Source organism: Colobus angolensis, unplaced genomic scaffold (assembly GCF_000951035.1).
Source record: "Colobus angolensis palliatus isolate OR3802 unplaced genomic scaffold, Cang.pa_1.0 Scaffold99, whole genome shotgun sequence".
Lineage (NCBI taxonomy): Eukaryota > Metazoa > Chordata > Mammalia > Primates > Cercopithecidae > Colobus > Colobus angolensis.
In genome coordinates this window covers 2,792,499-2,801,795 of record NW_012123931.1, presented here as the reverse complement: position 1 = coordinate 2,801,795, position 9,297 = coordinate 2,792,499, and the positions used below count along the sequence as shown (strand labels likewise).

Genomic DNA, 9,297 nt, shown 5'->3' with positions numbered 1-9,297 from the left:
ACACTCTGTCTCAAAACAAAAGAAAAAAGCCTGCTTAGATTCAAACTGGATTCCGGCCTCAGTTCCACTGGTCACCATTCAACTACTTTTCATCTCTAAGTCTCTGTTTCTTTAACTTCAAAAGGAAGTTAGCATTTTTCTCATGGAGGTGCTGAGGATTAAATGAGAGAACACATGGAAAGTATTAGGCATGTAGCACACTTATCAGATGGTGGTTGGCTCCTTCTGCTTTTCCACCAGTCTGTGGTCTACAGTTTAAATGGTGGGAAGAAGGACAGGAGATTTGAGGCTGGGGAAGGAGGCGTGGGGTTCTAGGCAAGGGGGGAAGTCTCTTAGGCCTGGAGCAAGGGGCCAGGGTTCCAGGCAAGTGACAGAGCCCCACAGTGCCCTCACTACCCTATTAATGGGCCCAGAATCTGGAAGCCAACCACCACATGCCCTCATGCCCAGGGCCTTCCTGCAGATGGAGCTGAAGAGCAAAGAGTCTTAGAGTCTGCAGCAGCAGCAGTGAGACTAATACCTGGGTCACCTGCAGCAGTACGTGGTCACCTATCAGCAGCTGACCTCTGAGAAGGAGGCACTGCACAGGCAGTTACTGCTGCAGACCCAGCTCATGGACCAGCTGCAGCAGCAGGAAGCTCAGGGCGAAGCGGTGGCTGAGATGGCCTGCCAAAAGTTGCAGGAGACCCAGGAGAGGGAGTTGCTGAGGACAGGAACCCGAGGGGGATTACCTGGCAACCTCTGTGGCTTCTCAGTCTGTTTTCCATTCCTTTAGGAGCACCTAGAAGCTGCCAGCCAGCAGAACCAACAGCTAGAGACCCAGTTCAGTCTCATGGCTCTCCCTGGACAAGGTACAGGAGACCACTCAGAGGAAGAGGAGAGAGCCCCAGGAGGAAGGGGGACTGTTAGCAGCATAGGATTGAGGGGTTGGAAGAGACCTTTAGAACAGCAGGTTGTTATGCCAACCGGGTGTCTGCACTAAGTTCGGTATCAATATGGTGACCTCCCGGGAGCAGGGGGCCACCAGGTTGCCTAAGGATGAGTGAACTGGCCCAGATCAGAAAGGGAGCAGGTCAGAACTCCCCCACCAACTGGTAGTGTGACTGTGCCCGGGCAATACAGAAGATCTTGGATCTTACAGGAAAAATAAAGAACAGCAGCTCATTCCCCTCTGGGGAAGGGCCGGCTCAGGGTTACACGGTGAGGGTGGGGACAGAGGTGGGCCCATAGTACTTCCCTTATTGGGTTTTCTGAGGACCCCTCTGGCCACCTCCCCACAGGAGATGGAGGAGGACATCTGGACACTGAGGAGGAGGGGGTGCCTTGGCCTATGCTAAGCATCCCAGAGGACCTGGAGAGCCGGGAAGTCACGGTGAGTCTGACTTTCCCTGCCCCCGCTTTGCCGCCTTCCTCTGTGGTCCCTCCCAGACCCCCTTATGCTCTTGGTTTCCCCGCCTTCTGATTTCTCTGGACCTTCACCCCTTCCGGGAGCCAGTGGTCAGACACCACTTCACCTGTGACCAACAGGTGCACTCTCTGAGGCCCCAAGGGAAGGGGCTGTGCTCCACCTCCCTGCCCCATTTGTTCTGTGTATGCCCCTACAACAATACTCACCTCTTGCCTTCAAGTGGCATTTTTCAACTCCGCTGGAGTCAGTTTCCAGGAGGAGCAGGCACGGTTATGTGGGCAATGGAAGGTGTGAAGGCTGTGCTGCCTGCACCTGGCTCACCTGGTGGCCTCGGCCTGGAAGGAGCCAGAGGCAGAGGCCCCAGCCCCAGGGACTGGGGGTGAGTTTGTGTGTGGGGAGGGCCACTGGGCCCTGTAGGAGGCCATGGAGAAGGTGAAGGTAGAGTGAGTCCTGGCATGGGCCAAAAAAAGTGGGGGTGGGACAGAACAGGTCACTCCCGTGATGTGACCCCATTATTTTGGCTCCAGAGCAGCTTTATGGACCTCCCGAGAGAGAAGGTGGATGGGAAGCAGCAGGTGGAGAATCTAGAGCTTGGATTCATCCAGCTCTTTGGAGCAATAGATGGCATGAGTAAGCAGGAGGCCAGGGCACGGGCACGGGGAGCTGCAGGGCCTTCAGAGGGGCCGCAGTGTCTGAGCCATGTCCTCTCACAGGAGAGCACATCACGGTATATGAGAGCCTGGGGCAGGGCCAAACACGCGGCACATGGAGGAGGAAGCCAGTAGGCTGGCCCAGAATGAGGAGGAGATGAAGGTAGAGGGTGTGCAACATCTCTGCGGGGGTGGGGGTGAGGGTGGCTGCTGGCGCCAGCTCAGGCGTGGCAACTGAGCACCCCTCCCTTCAGGTGAAGCTGCTGGAGCTGCAAGATATGGTGTTGCCGGTTGTGGGCGACCACGAGGGGCATGACAAATTCCGCCCTGCTGCCCAGAACCCTGTTGATCAGCCCACTCCAGGGACCCCAGCCCCCCAGGAACTTGCAGCTGCCGAGGAGCCCGGTGGTGAGTAGAGCCCTCAGGCGGGGTGGGCAGGCAGGAGCAAGGGAGGCTCGCAGTGTACTCAGACCACTGCCTCCCTGTCTCCGAAGATTTTCACAACAGTGTGGAGCCTGCAGTGGGAGAGGCCAGGGAGGGTTCTCCCCGTGACAACCCCACTGCACAGAAGATCCTGCAGCTGCTTCCTGTAATGCAGGACACCCAGGAGCACCCAGGCTTGGCCACCAAACCCTGCGTGCCATTCTTTTACCGGGCAGCCGAGAACAGAGAGATAAACATCATCATCCTCTAAGAGCTGATCAAGAAATTTAAAAACAACAACAACAACAAGTTATGGGGTTAATCCCCTACACAATTCATCTACTTCATTGGAATGTTAGAGCCCCTCATGTTTATTTATGTTTCTAATTTATAGTTTAAATTTCTTTGTGAAAAGTTAAGGGAGAGTGGGTCTTTTCCTGATGTTCACTCTGGCATCCTTTAGCATTTTGGTTTTTAATTTGCTAATTGTAGGTCATTAGCTCGCATATCGAGTTTGCCCTCACATGGTGGGAGTTCAAACACACAAAGACCCACTATTTGCACAAAACTATTCTTACTGGTTTGGAATAGGCTGTCATGCTTTTTAAATGTTATTGCAGCATGTATATTCATTACAGAATTCAGATAAAATCTGCTTATGTTCTGCTATGATGTTTGATCGAATCCTAATCACACTGAGCTCTTCATTAGCTCAATATGTGGTTTGCCCTCAAGTGCCCACTGTTTATTACTTTGTAATATGCCACTGTGAGTACTGACATTTAGAGTTGTTTAAAGGCCGAGAACTGGAAACAGGTTTTTCCCTGTTTTCTGTGTATTGGGGATGGGAGTGCTTTTTAAATCTTTTGGGGAGCTTTTTAAATCTCACAGAAGAGGAAAGTGGCCTGCTCTGGCAGCTGTGTGCAGAACAGAGTGTGTTTCATTTGTTCTGGTGCCAGGAATGAGCGTGGTACTATGGTAGTTCCCTTAGGATTTGTATGTACTCTGGGCTCATGAAGATATTGCAGCATGAGCTGCAGCAGTTGGACTCTTTCTCAATGACCTAAAAAGGGATTCTTTCTGAGGAATGAAAGGCTCCCATCATTGACTGTGGATGCAGAAAACCTTTTCTAGCTTAGAGCATTTATATCTACAATACATTTTAAAGTCAGAGTTCATGTTACCTGTTTTAGTCACATGACTACATGTCCCAGTACACACAAGGGCACTTCTTGGCGTTCTTCTTAGTGTATTTAGTGAAGATCATAAGAAACCCTTTCAGAGTTTAAATGTCCCTGGAACAGGCATACAGGCTCTACTCAAGAATGAATTCGAGTGAAGGAAAGCTGTGTGACACCTGGCATTCCTCTATGTTCACGGAGCTTCTTTGAGGCTGGAAGATTGATTTTACCATCTAGACCTCTCTGGCTAATACCTGTTCTTCAGCCACATTGGTTAATCTGACATAGGAATTTACTTCTTTTCCTTGAATGGAAAACACTTTAAAAATATTAACAACCATTTAAATAAGCTAATACATGTGAGAGTATTCATTGAAACAAAAAGCAGTTTTAGTGGACAGTGTTATACTACATTTGAAAATCAAGGAGAAGTTTATGCAACTTAAAATGTTTACAAACTGCAGTGCAATCTACTGTTTGTGGATGTCAAAGTATTATGAGTAAAAGTATCTATACAATCACAGAGTTATATTTCCTCACAAAGTTCTTTATGAAGAGTGAAATATGTTTTTATACCTCTCGGTTTCAGTTAGAGGCATATTTTGTGCCATATTTATGTTATGTGCCTATACATGATGAATGACTTATTTCAGTCATACGTTGCCTAAATCATAACTTCATGCTGCTTGGGAAAGAATCAATAGCTACAACTTCATGAAGTTCTAATGTCTGTGTTCCAAAATACGTCACAGTACTAGGACGTAGGGAGAGATGTATGTGCGTTCCTTGGGGTGTACAATTCTAGTTACTAGACCATCTCCATTTTTAGCATTTGGCATCCTCATGATACTTTTATACATATGACATTAGTAGGAGAGCAATAGTATGATTTTACAGATGAAATAACAGATTTGCGTGCATTCACTGAAAGAGTGCAAATATTGGTCCTTCAACTGACTCTTCCAAATTGTATGAATTTATCAATATATTGGATAAACCCAGTTTCAGAATGATAAAGAAAAACTGTTAGACCAAATAGTGTGGCTAATTAACAGTGGTACAGTTTCTAAATACCACTCTTTGTGTAGGGATCTTGTCCTATGTTCCAGAAAAAGCTAAAAAGAATGGAAATCCTATGACAATAACTTAAGTGTTTCTTCAAAGTGTGCAGTCTTTGCAATACCTCATTCAGCCAAGTATTTGCTCTCTTCCTCATTCAGTATAAGGCAGCTTTCAATTTGCTTAGAAGGCAACATTAGAAGGTTAGAGGTCATCAGAAATATAAAATTTGAAAATGTGAGTTCAACTGAATAAATTTGAATTTCTGTTAGAAGAATCAAAATACCTATTTAAAGATTGCAATAAGTGGTCATTATTTTTAAAGTTTTTGATTAAACCTGATAGGTTTTCCAGAAATGAAAACAAATCAGTTCTAAAACCAAAGCTGATATTTAGAAAATGTGAAAATGTAACTCAGCCTTATCCATAATAGAGTTTCTCTAAATCTTTATCTTACAGAGTCACTTTAAAATAATATAACTATTCAAAAATAACTGCTATCTTAATGTTTTGAAATAAGTTAAAGCATGTTAAAATGTGAATACTGTAGTTTAATAGAAAGAACCTGGGGGAAGGAAAAGTAGAGAAAGAAATGCCAATTCCAATGCCAAGCTTTATTTGCCGAGTTTTCTTAGAATGACTTTTACCAATTTATGAATTCCTGTCAACAGAATGTATGATGGAAATACTGAAAGACTGTTGTCTAAAGTGCCATTATTGACTGCTACTGTGATGTTACTGTAATGCAATAAATTAGGAAATTGTTGCAAAGTGCTCTTTTTGCCTTAAAATTTTGTGTGTCTTGAAAACTGTGGTGTTAAAGGTATTGAGACTGTGCAAATGCTGGGCACGCTTGGCATGAGATCATCAGATTTTATTTTTACAAAATTGTAACTATGCAAGTGTGTTTATTAGAAGAACACAAACCAAACTTACGGGATGAAAAAGTTGTGGATGAAAAAGTTATGGGATAAACAATGTTGTGGGAAAGTTGTGGCAAAAAAAAAAAGTGTTATGAAAAAAAGTAGAATAATGTTTTATGACAAGTTTAAAAAAAGTATTATGGAAAAGAAGTTATGGGATTAAAAAAAAAGTCATAGGATAAAAATAAATAAAAGCAGGCCCCTGTCAGCATAAGCCTGGAGAAGTGGAGTTGGAGTCTTCACCCCCACCTTGTCCCTTCCACCCCTTCCCAGTCACCCCTTTACCATTAGGGCAGCAAGACAAGATCCCTGTCTAATAGGGGGCAGACAACCAGACCCTTTGCCACCTTAACCAGGGCTGAGTCCTTACATTCCTGGACGGTGATGTTTGTTATTGAAAAGCCAGAGGCTGGTGGAGCTGGTTTGTTTGGAGGAGGCCTGATGGCCTCCCTACTCTCGCCAAAGCAACTTTTCCCTCTGGGGGGCTCCCATCTTCTTATTCAGAGAGGCAGCTGAGGCAGGACAGTGGGGCTAAGTGTAGAGCAGGCAAGGGCACCGGCTGCTGGGGTGAACCCCCTTCCCCAGTGTACATATAGTATCTGTGTAACATTTTGTATATTCCAGGGTTTAGGGCCACCCCCTGTATTGTACCTCATGGAGGTTGGAGCTGGCATATGGGGAGGAGGTTCTAATCATTATTTATGGCTGGGAGTCTTATTTATTGATAGCATAGGACAGAGGAAGGAGGTGGGGATGGGTTGTGGCTCCCTGGTGATATGACTACTGTTTATTTTGCTTTTCATTTTGGAATAAATGGATTTAGCCATACTGCTCAGCCTGGTGGGTTCCTGTTTCCCTCACTGGGTCCTGGAGTTTGTGCCACTGAATGAGGAGCCCCAGAGTGTCTGAGCATGTCCAGCTCAGATGTTGGGGACTTTCCAGGCCTGTTACCTGTATGCTGCCTGGTGACACCTGGTGGATTTCATCGGGACTGCCATGGTGCCTATGGGGCACAGTGAGGCCCTGAAAGCCAACAGGCTCAGAAGCCTGATCTACCGGTGGCCAGGAAGGCAGATACCAGCATTCAAGGGCACTGACTTCCATCCACCCCAGGCATCTTCCATTCCATCCCCCTGCCTCCCTCTCCTGTCTGCGCCTGGTGGCCTGTTCTGTCTGTCCCTCAGTGCACCTCGTGACCAGTTATATCTGTCCCTCCAGAGTGCCGGCTGCCTTGCAGGCTCCCTCCAGGCTGAGTTCACGGCCCTGTACCCTAGTGACCAGAGCAGGTTTCACAGCACAAGAGCCAGCTAAGCTTCAGGGGCTTTCCAGGAAAAGTGTCCCTTGAAAAGGGTGTGGTCTTTTCACCACTCCCAACAGCACCCTAGAAATGGCTTGGCCTTTTCCTTCCCCCGAGCTCCACAGAGAACACAGCCAGCAGAGGACACATTCCCTGTCATCCAGAAATAGGTTTGATTCTCATCTGAGGGACAGCAGGACTGGTAGAGACTTTCAGGCCACACGACTGCTTGCATCTCGCCCCCATGCTTGGTGGGGGGTGGGACGGATGGTGGAGGCTGGCTGTCCACAGGCTGGGCATGACAGGGAGGCTCACTGGAGGTGGTGCAATTTGGAGGGGAATGTCAGGGGAGAGCTTTCTCTTGTTGGGCCACAAGATTCCACAAGGACAGCATGGTGACTGATTCCCAGCACTAGAGGCGAGGCGGTCAGCCATGTGTAGGGGTGAACACACACCCAGCTCCCCACACACTCTAGAGGGTTTCAGGTCTCTGCCTCTCAGGACCCCAGACTCCCCTGATTCAGCCTTGTCTTAGTTCTGACTCTAGTATCCAGAATTTGCCTCCATTTCCCAATCTAGATATTGGAAAAGAATATCTCCAGGTCCCTTGCTTGAAGACCTGGCCAGAGCTGGTGCTAGGCTGCAGACACCTGGCAGGAGGCAAGAGAAGGACATACTCACTTTCCCCTTGTCCTGGGAGGCCCATGCACCAACATTGCCACCACCACTGCCACCTGGGAGCACAGCCAAAGTAGACACTCACAGGAAAAGGGGAAAGGTTGAGTGAACCTGGGACACTGCCCCCTAACTTTAATGTGTTGATGAATTCTATTTGCTAATATTTTGTGGAGAATTTTTGCATCAATATTCATCAGTGATATTGGCCTGTGGTTCCCTGTTTTGGATGTATCTTTGGTTTTGGTATCAGGGTAATGCTGGCCTTGTAGAATGAGTTTGGAATAGTTGGGTAAGGTCTCTAGTTTTTGAATAGTTTGGGTAAGGTTGGTATGAGTTCTTCTTTAAATGTTTGGTAGAATTCAGCAGTGAAGCATCAGGTCCCAGACTTTTCTTTGCTGGGAGACTTTTTATTACTGCTCGACCTCATTATTTCTTATTGGTCTGTTCAGGTTTTGAATTTCATCATGGTTCAATCTTGGAAGGCTGGATGTGTCTAGAAATGTATCCATTTTTAATAGGTTTTCCTATTTCTTTGCATACAGTTGCTTATAATAGCCACTAGTGTTCCTGTGAATTTTTGGGGTATCTGTTGTAATGTTTCCTTTTTCCTCTTTGATTTTATTCACTTGGGTCTTCTTTTTGTCTTAGTCTTAGTTAGGCTAAAAGTTTGTCAACGTTGTTTATCTTTTCCAAAAACCAACTTTTCATTTCATTGATGCTTTTGATTGTTTTCTTCATTTCAATTCCATTTATTTCTTCTCTGATCTTTATTAGTTTTCTTCTACTAATTTTGGGTTTGCTTTGCTCTTGTTTTCTATTTCTTTAAGATTCATTGTTAGGTTGTTTATTTGATGCTTTTCTACTTTTTAAAAATAGGTGTTTATAGCCATAAAGTTCCTCTTAGTACTGCTTTTGTCATATGTCATAGGTTCTGGTATGTTGTGTTTCCATTATAATTTAAGAAATGTTCCAACTTCCTTCTTAATCTCTTCACTGACCCACTGGTCATTCCAGAGCATATTATTTGATCTCCATGTGCTTGTATAGTTTCCAACATTTCTCTTGTTACTAACTTCTAGTTTTATTCCACTGTGATCAGAGAAGATGTTTGATATTATTTCATTTTTTCTAATGTTTTAAGATGTGTCGTGTGACTTAAGATATAGTCTATCTTTGAGAAGGATCCATGTGCTCAGGAAAAAAAATATGCATTCTGTAGCCCAAGGGAGAAGACACCCACCCCCACTCTGCTACAACATACAGTGCTCTGCTCAGGGATGCGGCAGTGGTGTGCTGTTGTTACACAAGAGGCTCTCTGTTGGGGAGGGAACAGAAGTCTGAGGATCAGGCTTGTTTGGTGGAGGAAAGAGAGACTGCCACTCAGGGCTGCTAAACTGTGTGTGGCAGAGTATCAGAAAGGATGGAGTTGCAGAGAAGGAGCCCCAGAAATCTTGCAAAGGTTGCTGCAGGTCCTTTGCCAAATCCCAAATGATGAATGTGTAGGTTGAGACTGCAAGGCCCAGCACAGAACAGCCGTTGGGGAGCTGAAAGCTAAACAGTGATTTCAGTGGTCACAGACTACTGGAGACACATCTGAATTCTGGCTCAGACAGAGTCTCCACTCTTGGAATCTCAGGTCTTGATGAATACCCCAGACATTCACAGGAGGGCCTAAAAG

General features: G+C 45.9%; 1 pseudogene; it reads left to right on the top strand.

Moving 5' to 3' along the window:
• Positions 1–2,927, top strand: part of LOC105505135 — a 117,670-nt pseudogene extending 114,743 nt beyond the window's left edge.
• Positions 2,928–9,297: the final 6,370 nt, after the last annotated feature.